This window comes from Pongo abelii, chromosome 19 (genome assembly GCF_028885655.2).
Source record: "Pongo abelii isolate AG06213 chromosome 19, NHGRI_mPonAbe1-v2.0_pri, whole genome shotgun sequence".
NCBI classification, from domain to species: domain Eukaryota; kingdom Metazoa; phylum Chordata; class Mammalia; order Primates; family Hominidae; genus Pongo; species Pongo abelii.
This window is the reverse complement of record NC_072004.2, coordinates 93735652-93759189: the sequence shown is the minus strand read 5'-3', so window position 1 is coordinate 93759189 and position 23538 is coordinate 93735652. Positions and strand designations below refer to the sequence as shown.

General features: G+C 54.2%; 1 long non-coding RNA gene across 2 annotated transcripts; it reads right to left on the bottom strand.

The window, feature by feature from the left end:
• Positions 1–242: 242 nt before the first annotated feature.
• On the bottom strand, positions 243–23140 carry LOC129051464 (uncharacterized). 2 transcript variants are annotated; one of them, XR_008515749.2, is made up of 4 exons: positions 22759–23140; positions 20474–20735; positions 13776–13898; positions 243–831 (listed from the first exon to the last, which is right to left on the bottom strand). It is a non-coding gene; the product is annotated as an uncharacterized LOC129051464 (long non-coding RNA). The 2 variants fall into 2 exon arrangements; XR_008515750.2 differs by having other exon boundaries at positions 22942–23134.
• Positions 23141–23538: the final 398 nt, after the last annotated feature.

Sequence of the window (23538 nt, the reverse complement as noted above, 5' to 3'; positions counted from 1 at the left end):
AAGGTCCAGGTTTGCTGGACCAAAGAAGGCCCAGCCAGTGTTTCTGCTTCGGACAGAAGCTTGCCCCTTGCCCCGGCAGCCTGACTGCCCCTGCTGCCCTTGCTTCTGTCTTTGTGCACTGCACTGAGATGGCAAATTCCTACGTGTCCTGCTCTCTGGGGGCACAGGGCCCTGTGGGATGTGGAAGCACAGCCTCCACCTGCCTGAGCCAACTGAATAATCACAACAGTGATACTTTCCTTGTTTCTGAAGCTACTCGCCATGCAAAACCCCAAGCACTTTTAGGCATCACCTCCAGTGGGTCCTGTTACCCTGCCACCCATTTCACAGATGATATAACCAAGTGTCAGAGAGATTAACCCACCCAAGTCAGCCACTAATTAGTAGAGCTGGATTCAAATCCAGTTCTTCCTGCTCCAACGCCAAAGCTCTAACTTGCACATTAACTTGGTTGTTAATTAGGTAGCTTCTTTGATCCTCTGGAAACAGTAATGGATCTACGTCTTTGAACCGCATGAGGACTGTGGACACAGGAAAAGGTGTTGGACATGGACTTGGGAGTTAGGCAGGGTGAGGCCCCTGGAATGATGTTGGTGCTTCGGCCAGGTGGGCCTAGGGCAGGCTCTCCGCCATGGCCAAGCGGGGGTTGGGCCTGGGCCGGGGCCAGTCCTGTGTTCTTCCCGTGGCCCAGTTCCCCCAGCCAGGCAAAGCAGGTCTGAGTCATCGGCCATCGGAGTCCCCGTCCCTGACTCCTCGCTCGTACATCGTGCATTCCCGTCCTTGGCTCACAGCAAAACCCTTCTAGCTTCTTAGCTCGCCCCACCCTCTTCCCTGAAATAAATCAAAGAAGATTCAAGCTGGGAAGGAGGTCACTGAATGTAAGCTTTTCAGTTTGCAAACTGAGGGCCCAGGGTTCTGATAGAGGTCCCAGTGGATTGGAAAATGTCTGGGCTTGCCTCCTGGGGTGGAATCTTGTCTCTGCCACCAAGTCCCTGTAAGCCCTGGGCCAATTAACCTCTCTGCGTCTGAACATTCTCCCAAAGGGGGCTGATCATCATAGTATGATCACGGCATCTTCACTGTAGGATGCGGAATCACTGGCAGCGTGAACTACAAGAGTGTTCTGATGCAAGGACCCAGGAATTGCTCCTGACACTCTGCGTAGATCATCTCAGTACCCATTCAACAAATCCCCGCCGCACAGAGAGGTATCAGAGACTTCCAGTAACCTCTCTAAGGCAACCTAGCAAGCAAAGCAAAGCTGAGGTCTACCAGATGACTGAGCAGAACCTCTGCCCTTCTCTCCAGACACTGGCCCCAGAGGAGCTGTGAGTACTGGCCACATGCCTGGAGCTCCCGGAGTCCAGGGCTGCAGCCGTCCAGCACCGGGGCCAGCCCCGAGAGAGGAGCAAGGAAACCGACCCCCTCCAGATCAACAAAGCACTTCCTCCCCAAGCCTGGGCCCAGAAGGAGGAGGTGCCGCACACACAACTGTTTATAGAGACAGATGTTTGGGACGGAAAAAGAGAGACAGCCCTCCTCCATCCCCATGGAGACAGAGGAAGTTTGCAACTTGGGCAGTGGCGACTGGAACTGAAAAAGGAGAAGGGGAAAAAAGGGAGGGAGGCAGGTCTGACCCACTGGAAACAGTTTGACATTTTCAGATGCTGGTGCCTAACAAAGGGGTGTTGCCAAGGCAACTGGGCCTGTGGGCACAGGGCTGCCAATCCCAGCTGGATCTGGGGCCACGGCCAGGGAGATGGCAAGGAGAGAGATAAGTGCACGTGGGAGGACGACAGAGAAATTCCACCGGAGAGCAAAGAAATAAGCAAATACACAAGCAGCGCTTCTCAGCCCGGCTTCCCCTCACAAAGTGGGGGTCTGTCCCTCCTCTCCCCTTCCCTCCTATCCCACTTCCTCCTTCCTTCCTCTCTCCTTTCTCCCTTATTGTATTCCTTCCCCCCTCTACCCTTCTATCCATCCTTCCTCCCTCTCTCCTGCCGTTTCTCTCCCTCCCCTCCCTCCTTTCCTTCCTCCCTCCCTCCCTCCCACCCTTCCTTCCTTCCTTCCTTCCTTCCACTCTCCCTCTTTCCTTCCTACTTGCTCTGCAGGTGTTCAGCACTGCCCCTGCCCCCAGCCTAGGAAACATGTCCCCATCCTCCTAGTGACAGCTGGCAGGTGGCTCTGCATATGACTGATACCAAAGGGCTGCTTTTGCCCATAGAGTGAGGCCTTCAGGAGGGGCCAGCATGGCCACATTGGCTCTCTCTGGCTGGAGACCCTGGGCAGTTCAGCTGCAGTCACAGGAAGGAGAGAGAAGAAAGAGAAGAGGGCTTTGGGGCCTCTTCTAAAGAACAACATCTGGAGCCGGGCGCGGTGGCTCATGCCTGTAATCCCAGCACTTTAGGAGGTCGAGGCAGGCAGATCATGAGGTCAGGAGTTCGAGACCAGCCTGGCCAACATGGCGAACCCCGTCTCTACCAAAAATACAAAAATTAGCTGGGCATGGTGGCGGGTGCCTGTAATCCCAGCTACTCGGGAGGCGGAGGCAGGAGAATCGCTTGAACCCGGGAGTCAGAGGGAGTCAGAGGTTGCAGTGAGCCAAGATCATGTGCCATTACACTCCAGCCTGGGCAACAAGAGCAAGACTTCATCTCAAAAAAAAAAAAAAAGAACCGCATCTGGTTCCTTGTAATTCTTCTGCCTGTTCCCCCAGCAGAGCCAGCCTGGCTGCCTGTGGCAGGGCCCTGCTTCTTCGGCCTCTGGATGGGAGGTGATGATCACTGATGTTGGTGACGTTGTCATCTCATGGCCCCCAAAGCTGTGAGGCCCTATGTGGAATTCTACACTTGCACCTACCCCCATATGCCAACTGTCCCTGGACCCTGCCGCACCCAGGCTCCCCTCCCCAGAACCCCAGCCTTTTCCTCCGGCTCAGCCCGATGACCCTGGTCTCTCTCCTCCCTCCAGGGGATGAGGGAGGGGGACTTCCGATGAACTCTGGCCGCGGTGATGGGAATCCCTGAAGCCAGGATGTTCTGTGGGAAAGAGCTGGAAGGGAGTGCTGAGCCGAGTGACCCTGCTGGTCCTGGGGCCACTGCCTCAAGTCCAAAGGAGAGGGCCACCCCCATCCCCCACCTCAGAAACCTCCTGAGATACCCCGTGATTGGGAGGGAGCCCACAGCTGCACACCGTGTACATCGGGCGCAGCCCAGGAGCACGCCCCAATTCCCAGGCTGACGCTGGGAGTGGGAGGGTGCCGGGCAGTCATCCTCCTCTGACGCATGGGGAGATGAAGGCCTGGCAGAGATGGTCTGGCTGGAGGCTGAGTGCAGCAGGGCTGAGAAGAGGCCGAGGCCGTGGGGACATGTCCACAGCTGGGGGTGGGGCAGGGGAGACAGCAGTTACTGGCCCCAGCTGGGTTAAGTGATGGCTCCGAAGGAAGGCTCAGGAAGGGTGGGCTAGGGACTACAGAATCAGAGTCACTGACTCTAGCCCTGACCTGGGATGACTGAGAAGGCAGGACTCAAGCCCTGAAGACCAGGAGTCATAAGCCCAGTCCTAGAAATGACTCGTAAAGAATGCTGCTCCACAGAAGGGAAGGGGCCTTCCGGTGGATGGAGGTCAAGGAGCGCCTCCGTCAGTTCCCGAACAAGCCTGAGACCAGGGATGGAGGCAGGCTGGGCTCCCTGGACCCCTGGAGCAGCCCAGTCTCATCCCCTAAAGCCCTGTACCGGTGGACAGAGGCCAGGCTCCCAGCTGCCCGGAAAACAGTGTACGGGCTCCCTTTGTGCCTCTGCCTCAGCCAGCAGGGTGACATTGGACACGTTACTTAACCTCTCTAGACTTCAACTACCTCGTCTATAAAATGGGGATAATAGGCCAGGTGCGGTGGCTCATGCCTGTAATCCCAGCACTTTGGGAGACCCAGGCTGGCGGATCACAAAGTCAGGAGATCGAGACCATCCTGGCTAACATGGTGAAACCCCGTCTCTACTAAAAAAATATACAAAAAATTAGCCGGGTGTGGTGGCAGGCGCCTATAGTCCCAGCTACTTTGGAGGCTGAGGCAGGAGAATCACTTGAACCCAGGAGGCGGAGCTTACAGTGAGCTGAAATGGCGACACTGCACTCCAGCCTGGGCGACAGAGCAAGACTCCATCTCCAAATAAATAAATATAAATAAATAAATAAATAAATAAATAAAATGGGAATAAATGGGAATAATAGGCCGGGCATGGGGGCTCACGCCTGTAATCCCAGCACTTTGGGAGGCCAAGGTGGATAGGTCACCTGAGGCTAGGAGTTCGAGACCAGCCTGGCCAACACAGCGAAACCCCGTTTCTACTAAAAACAGAAAAATTAGCTGGGTGTGGTGGTGCACGCCTGTACTCCCAGCTACTCGGGAGGCTCAGGCAGGAGATTTGCTTGAACCCGGGAGGCGGAGGTTGCAGTGAGCTGAGATGGTGCCACTGCACTCCAGCCTGGGCAACAGAGGGAGACTCTGTCTCAAAAAAAAAAAAAAACCAGAAAACAGTGGGGTGGGGATAATTGCTATGCTTTGCTCAGACATTGTGAAGATCAAAGGAGACAATGTATAGGAAGCACCTTTAATCAACAAACTAGTAGGCCAGGTGCAGTGGCTCACACCTGCAATCCCAGAACTTTGGGAGGCTGAGGCAGGAGGATTGCTTGAGCCCAGGAGTTCGAGACCACCCTGAGCAACAAGTGAGATCTCATCTCTATAAAAAATAGAAAAAATAAGGGCTGAGCGCAGTGGCTCACGCCTGTAATCCCAGCATTTTGGGAGGCTGAGGCGGGTGGATCACTTGAGGTCAGGAGTTTGAGACCAACCAGACCAACATGGTGAAACCCCGTCTCTACTAAAAATACAAAAATTAGCTAGGCATGGTGGCTCGTGCCTGTAATCCTAGCTATTTGGGAGGCTGAGGCAGGAGAACTGCTTGAAACTGGGAGGCGGAGGTTGCAGTGAGCCGAGATCATGCCACTGCACTCCAGCCTGGGTGACAGAGCAAGACACCATCTCAGAAAAAAAAAAAGAAAATACAAAAAATTTGCCAGGTGTGGTGGTGCCTGCCTGTGGTCCCAGCTACTCGGGAGGCTAGGGCAGGAGGATTGCTTGGGCCTGGGAGGTCAAGGCTGCAGTAAGATGTGGTTGTACCATGGCACTCCAGCCTGGGTGACGGAGTGAGACCCTGTCTCGAAACAAAACAAACTGTTGTTGAGCACCTAGGGTGCTAGGTGGCCTGCCAGAAGACAGGCAGTACAGGTCTTATGGGCCATCTCACCTGGTCCGGTAAGGGAGGCTTCCGCTGAATATTGAGAGAGTTCCCCAACGGAGCAGCCTAGCACAGGGGTCAGCAAACCTCCACCACTGCCCCCAGGCTAAATCCAACGTGCTGCCTGTTTTTGTTCAGCCCACAAAAAATGGTTTTTACAGGCTGGGCACGGTGGCTTACACCTGTAATCCCAGCACTTTGGGAGGCCGAGGTGGGTGGATCATGAGGTCAGGAGTTCAAAACCAGCCTGGCCAACATGGTGAAACCCTGTCTCTACTCAAAAATACGAAAATTAGCCCAGCATGGTGGTGCGCACCTGTAATCCCAGCTACTCGGGAGGCTGAGGCTGAGGCAGGAGAGCAACAACAGGCAGGAGGCTGGGTAACAGAGCAAGATTCCATCTCAAAAAAAAAAATGGCTTTTACACGTTTTAGTTTCTTTTCTTTTCTTTTTTTTTTTTTTGAGACAGGGTCTCACTCTGTTGCCCAGGCTGGAGTGCAGTGGTGCGATCTCAGCTCACTGCAACCTCTGCCTCTGGGTTCAAGCAATTCTCCTGCCTCAGTCTCCCAACTAGCTGGGACTATAGGCATGTGCCACCACATCTGGCTAATTTTTTTTGTATTTTTAGTAGAGACAGGGTTTTACTATGTTGGCCAGGCTGGTCTTGAACTCCTGGCCTCAAGTGATCTGCCCATCCCGGCCTCCCAAAGTGCTGGGATTACAGGTGTGAGCCACTGCACCCGGCCTACATGTTTTAATTTTAATTTTAATTTTAATTATTTTTTTGAGACAGTTTCCTGCTTTGTTGCCCAGGCTGGAGCGCAGTGGTGTGATCATGGCTCACTGCTGCCTTTTGACCTCCTGGGCTCAAGGGGTCCTCTTGCCTCAGCCTCCTTGACTAGCTGGGACCACAGGTGTGCACCACCATGACTGACTAATTTCTTCATTTTTTGTAAAGACGGAATCCCACTGTGTTTCCCAGGCTGGTCTTGAACTCCTGGGCTCAAGTGATCCTCCCGCCTTGGCCTCCCAAAGTGATGGGATTACAGACGTAAACCACTGTGCCTGGCTGGTTTTTACATTTTTAAGTGGTTGAAAAACCAAGCAAAAGAAAAAAGCATATTTCATGATGTGAAAATCACACGGAATTCAAGTTGCAGTGTGCATATGCAGTTGTGTTGGAACACAGCCGTACTCACTTGTTTGTGAGTGGTCTGTGGCTGCTTTCTCACTAAGCAGAGGCTGAAATATTTACTACCTGGCCCTTTTCAGAGAAAGTTTGCTGCCCTCTGGCCTAGGGGAAGCACATGCAAAACCCAGCGGGCAAAAGACTACAAGGTTCTGGGCATTGGCAGAAGCCGACTGCAGCTGGAGCAGAGAAGGGAAGGCAGGTGTTGGTAGCAGGTGGGATAGAGGCCACCAGCTCCTGACACCAAAGAGGGCCCTGCCATTCCCACCCAGGAGAGGGCAGAGGTCAAGGGGCGGGGGGTGGGCTCTGTCCAGTGGCCACCATCCAGCTGCCCTCCTGCCTAAGCCTCCCGGGCAAGCAGGAGGAGAGGAGGGACTAGGGAGGAACAGAGAGCGCCCCATCTGTGTATCCGCAGGGAGCAGCAGACAGCATGGAAGCCTTCAAATTAGGATACCCTGATCCTTCTCCATGGAAACTGGGGGATGCCTCTCTTCTGTGGGGCTTGACTACCCCTCCCTTGCCCCATGGAGCCAAGACAGGCTTGGGGCTCAGGGCTCGGGGTTTGGGGAGGGGCTGCTGTCCTAACTCTAACCCCCCCACACACTCCCCCACTACATCCCCACCTCCTGCCACCAGCTAGGCCCGTGGGGTCCTCCCTCCACCTCTCTTCCGTGAAGAGAGCAGAGAGGGTGATGCTGACACAGCAGATTGAGGGCGGCCCCCTGGGGAGTCTGGGGCGGGCCCACAGCTGGCTGAGGGGTGCTGAGGTCACAGCTGGGACCCACGTGGCCCTCTGGTGGGACGAGGAGCTGCCACCAAGGAGGATGAGGAGCCAGAGAGCATTGTTGGGGCTCCTGTGGGAGGCTAGGACCGTAGAAGGCTCTCAGGGGACCCCCGGACACTTACGGGGCTGCCCAGGTGATCTCTCTGGGGGAAGGTGGTGCCCATCCCAATCCCAGCACACTTTGGTGGGATGACACATGCACACCCAACCCAGAGGGAGCTGCTAGGCTTCTCCCCTGGGTAAGGGTGGCGGTCGGGCTGGGGTCCCTCTCTACCTGGACGGATTCTTCTCTGAGATAGATTCCAGGGGTCGGTTTTTCCTTCCCGGCCCTTCCCTCACTGCACAGATCTGCAAACCCGGGGCTGGGGCTGGTCTGCCCCTCATTTGTCTCTGAGTTCCCTTCCAGTGTCAGGTCCTTAGGCAGCTGCCTAAGGACTGGCCTCCCAGGGTCACCTTCTGATGCATCTGGGACCAGCTGGAGTGGCTCTGGAAATATCCCCACTTCCTCAGTCATCTCCACACTCCCCAGAATTGGGGTGGAGTTTCAGAGGGGGGTGGAGGTGCTCCATGGTGGGAGCATGGAAGAAAAAGGAGGCTGGGAGCAGCCTCCACTGTCCTCCTTTCCGGCCCTAACACGCACTGCTTGCACCTGTGTTGGGTGCCCCTGTCTGGAAGACAACACACGGAGGGCACCTGAGTGGATGCGGGAGGCCAGTGGGGCTTGCTCAGGTGGGAAGTCAGGGAATCAGGGGGAGGCTGCAGGCTAAGTGGTTCTGGGGTGGGTGGCGCCATGGGAAATGCGTGTCTATCCCTCTGCCGGGCACACAGAGAACAGACTCCTCCAGTTAGTCCAGCAGGGCAGGGCATGCTTGCCAGAGCACAGGCCAAGCCTCCTGCCAGCCAGGACTGCAGAGGGTCCCCTTTCTTCCCTCTCTCCTCCTCACCACAGCTGCAAAGTGTGGGACCTGCTAACTCAGTCCTCATTCCTTCCCTCCTTTTTCTCTCCCTACCTGTCCACCTTCCCCTGGCCTGGTGCTGGGAGGTCCTCTTCAGCCAGGCTGAGGCTGGCGGCCTCGTCTCCAGCCCCCTCCTCTGGCAGCCACAGCTAACTCCCGGCCCACACACCCACCTGGCCCCTTCACCGAGGGGAGCCCCACCTCCCAGCCAGCCCCGGGTCTAGGATCCAGAGTGCTCAAGTCCTGGATGTCGCCTCACTGCATTGAACCTTCCAGCCAAGGTCCCCACCCTTGCCCTTCCCTGTTCCTCCCTCCCACTCTCTGAACTTCCTAAAGCCCCTCCCCTCCCTGCCTGCAAGTCACCTGACTGGGAGGCCAGCCCTACCCAGATTCCCCACCCCAACTCTCCCAGCTCTGAAAACAAGAAGCGCTGTCCCTGCACTGCAAACCCACACCTGGTCCCGGTCCACACATTCCAGCCATGCCGCTCAGGCAGTCATGCTCCTATAAACACGTACACACTCACACACGTGCACACATGCACACATACGCACATATGTACATGCACAGCGCACACATGCACAATCGCACATGTATGCGTGTACATCTGTGCATACACGTGTGCACCCTCATGCACATGCATATGTGTGCATATTCACCTTCTCACACACACACATGCACACTCACATGCACACACGCACATGCACTCTTGAACCACCTGGACAGTTTTACACCCCATGCTTCTTCCTCTCAGGCTTGCGAAGTGCTACTTCCTATATCTTAAATCCCCTCCAGGGACCTGCAAGTATGTCTTGGGGTCACCATTAGCTCACCCAAGGCTCTTTCCAGAGCAGAACCCCCACCCCACCCTTCAGATCAGTTATACTTCCCTGCTCCCAAGAACTGACATATACTTTAAAATATATATAGCTGAGCTTAAAAAAAAAAAAACCCTATTACTGTCGGATATTGGTTAATGATTGGTGGGGGAGTTGGAGGGGGAGAAATCCCCGCCCACAAGGCTCAGTTTCACTGGGAAAGGGACTTTCCTTAGAAGGAACCAAGACGTCTCGTATCAGCTCTTAACGATTTGGGAAGGGAAGCTAAATAGCTCTTTCCTGTAATTCGAACAACTAAATTATTCATCGAGAGCTGCAGACAGAGATTGGAGAGTGACCCGAGAGGCAGGAGACCCCAGCCCAGCCCCATGACCCAGGCACAGGGCCACCTCCCCGGCTCCTGAGGGGCCAGTGCCCGAATTAGAGGGGTCTGGAAAGTGAGCGGCCCCAGGGGTCCCAAAGGGTGGTGGGAGAGCCTGGATTCTAGCTGGGAGATGGGGGAGGAGGGAGACAGGAGAGAATCAAAGGGCCCTGGCACTCAGGGACTTGTCCAGATGGGAAGGGGCCTGAGTGGCTTCCCCTTGCTGTCCCCCCTGCGGCCTGGAGCCCCTCCCCTGACCTTGAGCTGTTGGGGTGAAGCAGGCACGCCCAGAATCTTCCCGAAAGATATGGCCTGGCCTCCTTCTGCCACAGGAGGCTTGGAATGGGGAGGCAGGGAACAAGGGACAAACAAGCTTGTCCCTCAAATTCAAAACAGCCCGCAGCTCCACTCCCCTTGACACCCGGTTCTGGGCATGGGAGGCATGGCTGGGTGAGAAACACTGCCCCGAAGCTCCGGCTCCACCACGCACTCGCCCTCAGCGTGCAGTCCTTGCGGTCTGAGCTGGGAGGGAGGCAGAGACAGCGTTGGCTTGGAATGGGATCCTCAAGCATCGTTCTCTGTTGGGGGCCCAGCTCTGTCCATCCGGTGGGACCAACCAGAGGAGCAGGGGCTGGGGAAGGGGACCCAGGCGTGGCCGTGGCTGACCACCTCCCGGCACAAGTCTCCTTTTCCAACAAGAAAGGGCTCTGGGAGGAGAGACCTCGGCCTCCTCTGCCTCCCCACTCCCTCCCGTGGTGCACAGTGCCTGGACTTGGTAGGTGCTCTGTAAACACCAAAGGAGCCAGTGGGTGCACAGATGGAGGCTGGACAGATGGACAGATGCAGGGAGGGAAACGATAAAGGGCAGGAAGTGAGTGGGTGCGCGTGTGTGAGGACTGAGATTCAGTGAGTTCGGTGAGGGAAAAAGTCAACAGGGGACCAGAGGAAAAGTAAAAGAGAAAGAGAGAGACCCAGGAGGAGGAGGGGGAGGAGCAGTGCAGGAGGCCCTTTTGGAAACTGGAGCCCCCGGGGGCAGCACGTGCTGACTCACCGCCCGCCTTCCATTTTCCCTGTTTCCTGGGGATTCTCATTTTATTTTCGGGAAAGCTGCCTGCTCTGTGACTAATTTGTTCTTAAACAAACCAAACCCAGGCAGTGGGGAGGCTGGGCGGGGCCTGAGTCACTCTCTACCCAGGGGGGACCACACCTCAGGGGGTGGCCTCCCCCACACTCCTGAGGGTCTCCCCGCCTTGGGCTGCAGGTGACTCCACTGCTCCTCAGAGACACAGTGCCCACTCCCGACAGGGACACCCTGGGCTGCAAAGAACCCCAGGCTGCTGAGCAAGCTCCTTGGTTATCCACAGCCTAAAACCATGCCTGGCACAGAGGCGATGCTCAGTTTGTGTTTGTTGACTGACTGTCTGACTGACCAACTCTGATTCCTCACTCTCCTCTCCCACTAACCCCTCCTTGAACCCCACCTATCCCACAGGCCCTCGGCTGCATGACACGGACTTTACTAATGACCACCCTTTACCGGAACCATAATCTCTGCCAGACCCCAGGATAAATGGGTTCTTTCTCTGAATCTGCAGGACACTGCAGGACCCTGCCTGGCCTCTGGGGTGTGTTCCTAACCACTTTGCCTTCTGGGTTCACTCAGGGCTGTCATCCCCCGGCCTATCTGTGCCCATCTGGCAGCAGAGCAGATCAGGAGGGCAGCCTGCAGCCCCCAGGCCCACCTCCAGGCAAGAGGGAGATGCCACTCCCTTTATTTTACAGAAGAAGAAACTGAGGCTCAGAGAGGTGGGAGGTCACTGGGCCAGGGAGCAGCAGACGCATGATTTGAACCCAGATCTCAAGGCATCCTCACTTACGCTAGTCTGCACTACAGACTACGCTCCACTGCAGGCTGTGAAGCCGAGACCAGGGCCCTGAAAACAGCTCAGCCCTGGACCTCATGAGGCAGGATGACGTGAACCAGGGGGCGGGTGGAGGTTTTGTCTCCAGCTCTGGGGAGGGGGGCGCCCAGCAGGATGCAGCCACTAAACCCAGGTCTCCAAAGTGGGACATGTGTAAGACAACTTACTGGCATACGGAAAGGAAAACAACTCCTCTGTTTCTATTTTTTAATTCATCCTCTTTAAATCTCAACTTCTATGGATACATAATATATAAACCCAGTAATAAAGTTCCTATGGTTTATAAATAAATAAATATACACGCTCGGGGAGAAAAGTGCCCCCACCCCCACTGCAGTGGCCGCACCTTGCCTAGTAGGTGCTCAATAAACATTTTTGTGACTGGGGCAGCTGGCAGGCGGCTCTTCCCGTGTCAGCAGACACACCCACCCCCAGCACCTCCTCCAGCCGAGCCCACCTGCGCCCTGGGCAGGGCGTGGCTGCGGGCTTGGCTCCCCGCCTCCGCCTGGCCCTGGCGTGGCGCCACCTTCCACCGGGTGGCCGCGAGAATACCGGGAAGGGAGGCGGGTTCGCCTCGCAGCTGCTGAAAGCCCGCCCCACGGCTTCCCCGGGCTGCCCCCAGCTCCCTCCCTCCTCCCGCTCACCCTGGGGAGAGCGGCGCTGGGAGGCCCTGGGCGCCCTCACGACGGGACGGGTCCCCGGGGGTGGCACGCGCCCAGGGTGGCCCAGCAGGGCGCGGCAGCCTGGGGCGCCCGGGCACCTGGCTCGGCCCTGCCCTCGGCCAAGGGCGGCCCCGGGCTCCAGCCGCCGAGCCTTGCGCCGCTCGGGAGCACGTTTCCAGTAAGCGCGAGCAAGTGGAGCCGGGCCGAGTTCCCGACAGCCCGGCCCGGGCGCGGGCTCGCAGAGAGGCCGGGGCCGCGCCGCAGCGGCTGCATCTGCACCACGATCAATGCGCGCCCGCGCCGCCCCGGGCTCCCCTCCTGCCCGTGGAGCGGCGGCGGTCCGAGGTCGTCCGAGCCCCCTGGGCTGCAGGGCCCCGCGCCCCCGCCCCATCATGCCTGGGTCCTGGGTCACCTCATTCCTGTCCCTGCTGGACAAGCCTCCAACAGTCGGTCCTGCCCAAGAGCTGTAAGGAGCATTAACCTGGCGCGGTGCTCAGGACCCTGCCTGGAGACCCCCGTATTGGCCACTGCTCTTACTATCAGATACCAAATCTGATAGTAGATCTAGACTTTGGAAGCTGAACCAGCCAACCCCGTCTCTTAACTACAACTACTTTCTACGCTCACCCTTCCCCCAGCTTTTTTTTTTTTTTTTTTTTTTTTTTTGGCAGAGTCTTGCTATGTCACCCAGGTTGGAGTGCAGTGGTGCCATCTCGGCTCACTGCAACCTCCACCTCCCGGGTTCAAGTGATTCTTCCACCTCAGCCTACCAAGTAGGTGGGACTACAGGCGCGCACCAACACACCTGGCTAATTTTTGTATTTTTGTAGAGATGAGGTTTCACCATGTTGGCTAGGCTGGTCTTGAACTCCTGACCTCAAATGATCCGCCCGCCTTGGCCTCCCAAAGTGCTGGGATTACAGGCATGAGCCACCATGCCCAGCCAGTGGCCTGTGTTTGTTACTGCCTGAGCCTCCTCTCAAGGGCAGGGGCTGTGTCACCGGTATCTCCTATTGCAAGCTTGGCTCACAACCTGGCCTGCAGCGGGATGGCTGGAAGAGGGTATTATATACAGATGGGGTTACCCCAGGAGCGGGTAGAACCATGACCAAATGAGGTGCTGGCTGAGGCGGAGGGATCATGGCTAGATGGTGGAAGAAGGAAGTTATGAATAGAAACTATGGCAGAGTGAGGGACCACCATACACCTTTCCCCTTTATTCTGTTCATTTTTGTTTATGTTCACTAATTTCCTTTTTTCCCTCTTTTTTTTTTTCTTTACTATTCTACATAAAGTATAGGACCCAGGGTCACCACATAGTGTTGTCCAGGTTGCACACTGCACAACTCCAAGAGGGCACTATTGGAAAAGTCTATATTGCAAATGATACTTAGCTTCTGGGGGCCCTAGGGATGGGTGACTTTAATTAATCTCATGGGATTTCTGCCCAGAAGAGGAGTGAACACCACCCACAGCTGAGAGTGACTGATCAGAACATCAGGTTTTTCATTCTGGGGAGAGGGTGTGTGTGTGTGTGTGTGTGTGTGTGCGGGGGGGGGGGGGCGGGGGCACAGTTGTATAGTATTAGGTGAAAGCTCTTGCTGCTTTTTATGCCATAGTGTGGAAGATCAGCAAGATGCTGGCTGGTGGAATCAGCTCCATTAATCTTTTGTTCAGATGGTTGGTGTCTTGGTCCATTCATGCTGCTTTAGCAAAATACCTAGACTGGGTAATTTTCAAAGAACAGAAATGTATTTCTCACAGTTCTGGAGGCTGAGAAGTCCAAGATCATGGTGCTGGCAGGTTTGGTGTTGGTGAGGGCTGCTCTCTGCTTCCAAGGTGGTGCCTTGGTGCTGCACCCTCCGGAGAGAATGAACACTGCATCCTTACAGGGCGGAAGGGATGGAAGGGCAAAAAATGAGCTGAATTGAACACTCTACAAAGCCTCTTTCTTTCTTTTCCCTCCCTCCCTCCCTCCCTCCCTCCCTCCCTCCCTCCCTTCCTTCCTTCCTTCCTTTCCCTCCCTCCCTCCCTTCCTTCCTTTCTTTCTTGACAGAGTCTCGCCCTGTGTCACCCAGGCTGGAGCACAGTGGTGCCATCTCAGCTCACTGCAACCTCTGCCTCTCAGGTTCAAGTGATTCTCCTGCCTCAGCCTCCCGAGTAGCTGAGATTACAGGCCTATGCCACCACACCCAGCTAGTTTTTTGTATTTTTAATAGAGACGGGTCTCGCCATGTTGACCAGGCTGGTCTCGAACTCCTGACCTCAGGTAATCTGCCAGCCTTAGCCTCCCAAAGTGCTGGGATTATAGGCGTGAGACACCACGTCCAGCCTTCAAAGCCTCCTTTATAAAGGTCTTAATCCCATTCACGAGGGAGAAGCTCTCCTGACCTAATCACCTCCCAAAGGACCCACCTCTTAACACTATTGCATTGGAGTTGAGGTTCATCTCATGAATGATGGGGGTTACATTCAGACCGCAGCAGTTGGAAAGCTAGAAAATCTTTCCCAGGTTCCCTCTAGATGTGACTTTCTCTCTGCAAATCAATGCGTTCTTGTGGAATTGGAAAGTGGAAGGAAGACAGACTCTGTTCTTTTTTTTTCTTTTTTTTTTTTTTTTTGAGATGGAGTCTCGCTCTGTCGCCCAGGCTGGAGTGCAGTGGCGAGATCTCGGCTCATGGCAAGCTCCGCCTCCTGGGTTCACGCCATTCTCCTGCCTCAGCCTCCCGAGTAGCTGGGACTATAGGCACCCGCCACCACGCCTGGCTAATTTTTTGTATTTTTTAGTAGAGACGGGGTTTCACTGTGTTAGCCAGGATGGTCTTGATCTCCTGACCTTGTGATCTGCCCGCCTCAGCCTCCCAAAGTGCTGGGATTACAGGCATGAGCCACCGCGCCCGGCCGACTCTTGTCTTTCTGCAGCTGCATGGGTATGAAAGTGGGTTCCAGCAGAAGCACTGGTTGACAGTGGCTGCATTTCCCATTCTGCCATCTCAGTGCCTGATTTGTGGGTGTGGGAGTGGGGAGGATCAGGGACTGTGGTGGAGGCATGGCCTTGCCCCAGAAAGCTTTGACCTTCCATCTCTCCCAGTGATTGTTTTTCTCAAGCTCATGAATCTTTACTAATGATTTTATGAATTTCTGATTCCTTATGTTAAAATCCCTTTTGGCTTGAACCACCTGAGGTGGATTCGCCTTGCACAGAACCCTGACAGGTACACAGTGCAAAATGCAGGAATGGGGCACATAGCTGCTGGCGCATCTGTCCAAAGGAACACTGGAAGGGAGAGAGCAAGAGCCCTTTCAAGGCTGATAGAGGACAGTCTGACAGTCTAAGACATATTAAGGGATAAAAATCAAGGTGCGGAAGAGTGTATATGGCATGCTATGATTTGTAGGGGGATAGAAAGAAGAAAGTTTGGCGGGGTGTGGTGGCTTATGCCTGTAATCCCCGCACTTTGGAAGGCTGAGGCAGGTGGATCACCTGAGGTCAGGAGCTTGAGACCAGCCTGGCCAACATGGTGAAACCCCATCTCTACTAAAAAAATATGAAAATTAGCCAGGCGTGGTGGTATGCACCTATAATCCTACCTACTCACTCAGGAGGCTGAGGCAGGAGAATCACTTGAACCTGGAAGGTGGAAGTTGCAGTGAGCCGAGATTGCATCAGTGCACTCTAGCCTGGGCAACAGAGCGAGACTCCATCTCAAAAAAAAAAAAAAAAGAAAGAAAGAAGAAAGTGTATATGTATATGCATGCATTTGCTTTCATGTCCATAAAATATACTTGGAAACATACTTTTTTTTTTTTTGAGATGGAGTCTCGTGTCACCCAGGCTGGAGTGCAGTGTGGCACGATCTCGGCTCACTGCAACCTCTGTCTCTGGGTTTAAGCAATTCTCCTCCCTCAGCCTCCCGAGTAACTGGGATGACAGGTGCCCACCACCACGCCCAGCTAATTTTTGCATTTTTTTTTTTTTTTAGTAGAGATGGGGTTTCACCACGTTGGCCAGGCTGACCTCAGGTGATCCGCCCTCCTCAGCCTCCCAAAGTTCTGGGATTACAGGCGTAAGCCACTGCGCCCGGCCTGGAAACATACATTTTTAAAAACGACTTGTGAGCCAGGTGCGGTGGCTCATGTCCATAATTCCAGCAATTCTTGAGGCTGAGGCAGGAGGATGTCTTGAGGCCAGAATGACCTGGGCAACATAGTGAGACCCTCATCTGTACAAAAAATAAGAAAATTAGCTGGGTGTGCTGGTGTGTGCCTGTGGTCCCAGCTACTTCAGAGGCTGAGGCAAAAGGATTGCTTGAGCCCAGGAGGTGGAGGCTGCAGTAAGCCGTGACTGTGCCACTGCCCTCCAGCCTAAGCAACAGAACGAGACCCTGTCTCAAAAAGTGAAAAATAAAGCCTGGGCATGGTGGCTCAGTCCTATAATCCCAGCACTTTGGGAGGCCAAGGTGGGCGGGTCACTTGAGGTCAGGAGTTCAAGATCAGCCTGGCCAACATGAGAAACTCCATCTCCACTAAAACTACAAAAATTAGCCAGGTGTGGTGGCGCATGCCTGTAATCCCAGCTACTCTGGAGGCTGAGGCAGGAGACTCGCTTGAATCAGGGAGGCAAATGTTATAGTGAGCCAAGATCGCACCACTGCATTCCAGCCTGGGTAACAGAGCAAGACTCTGTCTCAAAAAAATAAATAAATAAATAAATAAATAATTGAAAAAAAATAAACAAAAAATAAAAAGAAGGCAACTCTGCAAGTCAAGAAGAGAAACTTCATGGGGAACTGAGTCAGCCACAGGCTTGACCTTGAACTCCCCAGCCTCCAGAATGGTGAGAAATAAACATCTGTTGTTTCAGCCCCCAGTGTGGAATTTTGTTCTGGCAGCCTATGCTAAGACACTCTCCCTCCACCTTCAAAGTCAGCAGGCAGGGATGTCTCAGACCTACTTCTTAGAAGGACCCCTGTGATTACATTTAGGGCCCACCCAGATGATCCAGGATAATCTCCCATCTCAAGAGCCTGACCTTCATCACATTTGCAAAGTCCCTTTTGCCATATAAGGTGACATAGTCACAGGTTCCAGGAATCAGGACGTGGGCACCTTTGGGGGCCCATTATTCAGCCGATCACAAAGACAGACGTTTCTCAGTAAACCCTTTTCACGACTGAATTTTGAACCATATGAATGTATTACCCATCTAAAAATACAATGTCAATCAAACAGAGGAGACTGGAGGTGAGACCAGAGGTACCCAGGACAGGGACAGGAAGCTCAGGGGTCATTCCCCTCCCTGGCCCTCAGTTCTCTCCTCTCTAAGTGAGGGATTAAGACCCATGACTCCTGGGTCTGGAGGACTTTGAGCCTCAAGCTTCCCCCCTGATGGGGGTGGTGATGTTTCCTACCAGGGCTGCTGCAGGGATTAAATCCTGCAACAAGAAGCATCCCAAATCCTCCCAAGCAATAACTGCTGGTCATGGAAAAGCTGGTAACAGAAGCCGTTCTTAACTCAGCTGCTCTACTCTCCCTAGCATGGAGAGAAAGCTGTCCCTCAGGCCGGACACGGTGGCTCACGCTCATGCTGTAATCCCAGCATTGTGGGAGGTCAACGTGGGAGGATCACTGGAGCCCAGGAGTTCGAGGCCAGCCTGGGCAACACAGTGAGACCCTGTCCCTAAAAAAAGGTTGGGCATGGTGGCTCATGCTTGTAATCCCAGAACTTTGGGAGGCCAAGGCAGGTGGATCACTTAAGGTCAGGAGTTCAAGACCAGCCTGGCTAACATGGTGAAAACCCATCTCTACTAAAAATACAATAATTAGCTGGGTGTGGTGGTGGGTGCCTGTAATCCCAGCTACTTGGGAGGCTGAGGCAGGAGAATTGTTTGAACCTGAGAGGTGGAGGTTGCAGTTAGCCGAGATCATACCATTGCACCCCAGCCTGGATGACAAGAGCAAAACTCAGTCTCAAAAAAAAAAAAAAAAAGAAAAGAAAAGAAAATTAGCCAGGCTTGGTGACATGCACCTATAGTTCCAGCCACTTGGAAACCTGAGATGGGAGGATCACTTGAGCCCTGGAGTTCCAGGGAGCAGCGAGGTATGATCATGCCACTGCACTCTGGCCTGGATGACAGAGTGAGATCCTATCTCTGAAAAAAAAAAAAAAAATGAAGCAAGCTGTTCCTCCGCCCATGTCCTATTTTCTACAGAGGCCCTGTGCCTTCATGGTGCCCCCTTCCAGGAAGGACTGGCCTGGGAGTGAGTTAGGCACCCAGTACAGGTCCTGGCCACACCCGGGACTCTTCTCAGCACAGTGACTGACAGCAGTACCCTGGAGTCAGATGGAACTGGATTGGAATCTAGTTCTGTCCCCAGGCTGCCATCCAGTGCTGTTGCCTGCTCAGCACCCACTTTCTCTTCTCTTTGTGGAAGCATCTTGGATTCCACCCCTTCATCAGTCTTGCTGTATGTGGTTCAGCGATGGGCCTGACCTGCTCAGGGCTGGTCAAACAGAACATGCACACCCTAGTTGGTCCAGACCTGGTTGGGACAAGACCTAACCAGGCCAAGGCCATCCAGCCCCGGCCTTTTCCTGGAGCTGGCTGCAGCCATTTCTGCTACCGCTAGAGAGAGCCTGCCTGAGGGCGAAGCTATGGCAGAGGAAAGCCAACCTGGGAGATGGAGAGGGACAGTTTCCAGGTGACATCACTGGTGAATCTAGATCCAACTGTGCCTGAGGCCCAGCTCTAAGCCTTTGTGTTTCTGCATGGGAGCCAGTGATACAACCTCCTGCTAATTGCTTCGGGCGGTTTACACTGGCTTCAAAAAGCCCTGGCTGACAGCTATTAGCTGACCTTGGACACTTCACTTGTGTGTTCTGTGCCTCAGAAGGAATATTCCCTGGAAATAATAATACCTACTCATAAGGCTGTTGTGATTCTTAAATAAGATAATGAATTAAAGTCCCTAATTAGGCCGTGCATGGTGGCACTCACCTGTAATCCCAGCTACTAGGGAGGCTGAGGCTGGAGAATCACTTGAACCCAGGAGTTCAAGACCAGCCAGGGCAACATAATGGAATTGCATCTCAATTTTTTTTAAGTACCTAATTTGGTGTCTGGCACACAGTAAGCTCAATTGTGGTACCAGAGTTATTATTTTGTAGGAATTGGGTTAGAATCATGTTAACCAACAAACATGCATGATTCAAATGGGACTACTCTATCTTAACTGGGAAAAAAAAGCCTAATTGTTGGGAAACGAGTCTTAGCTCTCACTGCTGTAGAAAACTGGGTGGAGATGAGGAAACCCATGTCATGGGGCACCCAGTCATGAGGCAGAGACCCTCTCCCTCTTTAGAGCCAGCAAGGCTCTGGCCAAAGAAAACCCCCATCAGTAACTGTGGACATACCTTAAAATGACTGCAAGCAGTCACCCTTGCCTTTGGGTAAGCTCCTCTGGGCATGAAGGCAAAGCCTGGGAGCTTCTTCTAGCCAATAGAACATGGCAAAGATGATGACGTCACCCCCATGATTACACTACATTAGAAAAGACTCCAACTTGGCTGAATGGACTGAGATCCTCCTCATTGGCTTGGTGGAGTAGGCAGCCACATTGAGGAAGCCCATGAGGTGAGGAAGTGCTGGCAGCCTCTAGGAACTGCAGGTGGTCTCCAGCCTCCAGCCAGCAAAAACCTCAGGCCCTTAGGCACACAGCAGCAAGAATAGGAAATCTGACAATAACCAGCATGGCTCTGGAAGCAGAGCCTTCCTCGGTTGAGCCTCCAGATGAGAACCTAGCCCAGCTGACACCTTGTTTGCAACCTGAGGAGATCTGAAACAGAGGATGCAGTAAAGCAGTTTCCAGACTTATCCTTTTTTTAAAAAAAAACTTTTTTAGAGTCTCACTCTGTCATTCAGGCTGTCGTCACTCAGGCTGGAGTGCAGTGACACAATCACTGCTCACTGCAACCTCGAACTCTTAGGCTCAAGTGATCCCCTGGCCTCAGCTTCCTAACTGGAACTGCAGGCACACACCACCATGCCCGACTAATTTTTTCTTTTCTTTTTTTTTTTTTTGTAAAAGTGGAATCTCACCATGTTGCCCAGGCTGGTCTTGTACTCCTGGCCTCAAGCAATCCTCCTCCTTTGGCCTCCCAAAGTGCTTGCATTACAGGCATAAGCCACCATGCCCAGCCAGTTTCCAGACTTCTAACCTGAAGAAATTGTGATATAGTAAACGTGCGTGTTGTCTTAGTTCCTAAGTTCGTGATAATGTGTCGCACAGCATAGAAAACTAACACAGCAACCTGCAGAGGACTGAGGTTTCAGAGAGGAGACACACCAGGATGCCTTTCTCAATGAGTTGGGGTACAATTTCCCAAGGTATTCTGGTTACTTTGGCTACATTACAGTTCACCCCAAAACCTGGTCATTTAAAGCAACAATCATTTATTACCTCTCACAGTTTCAGCGGGTCAGGAATTCAAGAGTGGTTTGGCTGGGTGGTTCTGGCCTGCGGTCTCTCATGAGGCTGCAGTGAGATGGTGGTCAGAGCTGCAGTCATCTGAAGGCTTGACTGGGGCTGGAGGATCGCTTCTAAGGTGGCTCATTCATGCAGCTGTTGGCTGGTGGCCTCAGTTCCTCTTTACATGAGCTTCTCCGTGGGGTAGTTGAACTTCCTCGTGGAAAGGTGACTGGCTTCCCCCAGAGTATCTGAGCTGAAAGACCAGATGGAAGAGGCGATGCTTTATGCCCTAGACCTGAAGTCATGTGAATCTGCCTGATTCAGTGTGGGAGGGGCTACCAAAGGGCATGAATACCAGAGACAAGGATCTGGGGGGCCATCTTTTAGACTGGTCACCACACAAGGGATAGCAGTGGGGACAGAGGCTGCAGGGGCTGGAAGAGGGCTTTGGAAGGAAGACTGGGAGCCTTGACAGGTGGGAGAAGCTCAAAGTGTGAGGCCGTCCCCAGCTTCCTTCTCATGTTTTTCAGGGCGTGAACTATTTGGAGAAGATCTCGGCTCCCAGCTTGGTTTCTCCACCCAGCTTTGGAGTGTGTGCTAATCTCATAATGACCTCCTCATCCATCACCAGGCAGTGAAGTAGGGTCAGCAGCCCCTGGGACAGGGAGTGGTCCACAGGAAGGAGAAGCAGCCTCCTCCACCATGGAGCTCTCCAAATAGGGCCCTGGATCCCTCAGGCACTGGGGCCTGCAGAAGTGGCACAGGAAGGGAGGGAGACCCATCTGGGCCACTCCTCATTGCTGCACAGTCCTCACTCTTTACCTCCACCTCGAAGTTTTTATCTCACTACCTGTTGCTGCGGGAGAGCCTAATTGGCTCCCTCGGTCTAGAGATGGGGAGCTGGGGAGTGGGAAGGGGTTAAGGTGTGTTGGGGGCTGCAATTAGCTAGGCTTCTATATTGCTGTCTCATGTAAGCCTGGACTGATCCTGCACTGGGTGTCGTCCACCCACATCATCCAGATGAGGAAACCGAGGCTCCGCGGTGAAGCCACCTGCCCTAAATCCTGCGTTAAGTCATACAGGCCCAGAGAAAAAGCTGCCCTGACATCCTTCAGAGGTGCAGATCAAGGTTCCTGCACACAGGGCCTCCTTCCATGAGCTGAGCTCAGGCCAGAGGAGGAAGGAGGGAGGGAAATGGACTGGGGAGGTCACTGCCCAGCAGGAAGCAGCCGGGACCCGGGGCTGAGAGCCGCAAGAGGGCTAGAAACCTCTTGACCCCAGCTCTGATGCCGCAGCCCAGTCTGCTGGCGGCTGTCCGTCCCTGCATTGATCTGGGGAGCGGCCCAGGCTTCCTGGAACCATCCTGCTGTCCCCCTAGGGCTGGCCCGACCTGGCTACAGCAAGGAGGTCCCCACACTGGCAGGACGGGGGAACCCCCAGAGCTCGCTGGACATCCGAATCTCCCTCTGCCACCTGGAAGGCCCTGGGCTCAGGATCCTGGACAAAACATCCTTGTGCTTCAAGGGGAGGGCTTGGCGGGAATGCTGAGGCCAGATGTGAGTAGGAAAACAGCTGTCGACCTGGAATTCCAGAGGGGAAGAACAGGATGCTCTCCCAGTCAGGCAGCATGGGTAGATCTAATGTGCCCCGTGAGAGGATTCGGAAGGCCAGGTGGGGCCCTAAGGAAGGAGATAGGAGGGGGCCGCAGAAGCGAGAAAAAGTCGAGAACCCTACAGAGCCCCGAGGGCCCCGCTCCTCCCACTCATGCCTGGTCCTCGCTGCCCCTATCCTGAGCCGGCTGCATCCCACACAAGTGTCCCCACCACAGCCCCACGAGGTGGGGGATTCTCCTGCTCCCCAATTCCAGACTTGTGAGAGACAGAGTCACTGGCCCAGCTCACCCCTCCCATGAGTAGTCACGGGCCTGGAACCCAATACGACGCCTGACCTCACTTAAACACCAGAACCATGGCTGGGCACAGTGGCTCATGCCTGTAATCCCAGCACTTTGGGAGGCCGAGGCAGGTGGATCACGAGGTCAGGAGATCGAGACCATCCTGGCTAACGCAGTGAAACCCCATCTCTATTAAAAATACAAAAAAATTAGCTGGGCGTGGTGGTGCGCGCCTGTGGTCCCAGCTACTCGGGAGGCTGAGGCAAGAGAATGGCGTGAACCCAGGAGGCAGAGCTTGCAGTGAGTCCAGTTCACACCACTGCACTCCAGCCTGGGCGATAGAGCGAGAAACTGTCTCAAAAAATAAAAAAAAAAAAACCACCAGAACCGTTACAGATCCTGCACCGTAGATGAAGAAAGTGAGACTCAGGGGGTCCTATCACGTGCCCAGGTGCCCACCACTGTCCAGTGCCAGGATTAACATCTAGGCTCCTCACTGCATCCAGAAGGTGCAGCCCAGGTGTCCACCTGCGGATCAGTGGGGAAACGACACGGAGAAACTCACACGGAGGAGCAGCCAGCCCTGGAAGGGAGAGAAACCCAGGCACAGGCTGCAGCATGGGTGAGCCCTGGGGACGCTGTGCTGACTGCCATAAGCCCAGCAGAAGAGGACAAATGCTGTGTGACTCCGCTGACAGGAAGTCCCTAGTGCGGTCAGATTCGTGGAGACAGAAAGCAGATTGGTGGGGGCAGGGGGAATGGGGCGTTGGTGTTTAATGGGAAGAGACGTTTACTTGGGAAGATGAAAGCGCTCTGGAGATAGGTCATAGTGATGGTTGCACAACAATGGGAATGTGCTTAATGTCACAGAACTGTACATTTAAAAGTGGTAAAAATGGGGCCAGGTGTGGTGGCTCACGCCTGTAATCCCAGAACTTTTGGGAGGCTGAGACAGGAGGATCACTTGAGGTCAGGAGTTCGAGACCAGCCTGGCCAACATGGTGAAACCCCATCTCTACTACAAATACAAAAATTAACCAGGTGTGGTGGCAGGCGCCTGTAATCCCAGCTGTTTGGGAGGCTGAGGCAGGAGAATTGCTTGAGCCTGGGAGGCGGAGGTTGCAGTGAGCTGAGATCGCGCCACTGCACTCCAGCCTGGGCA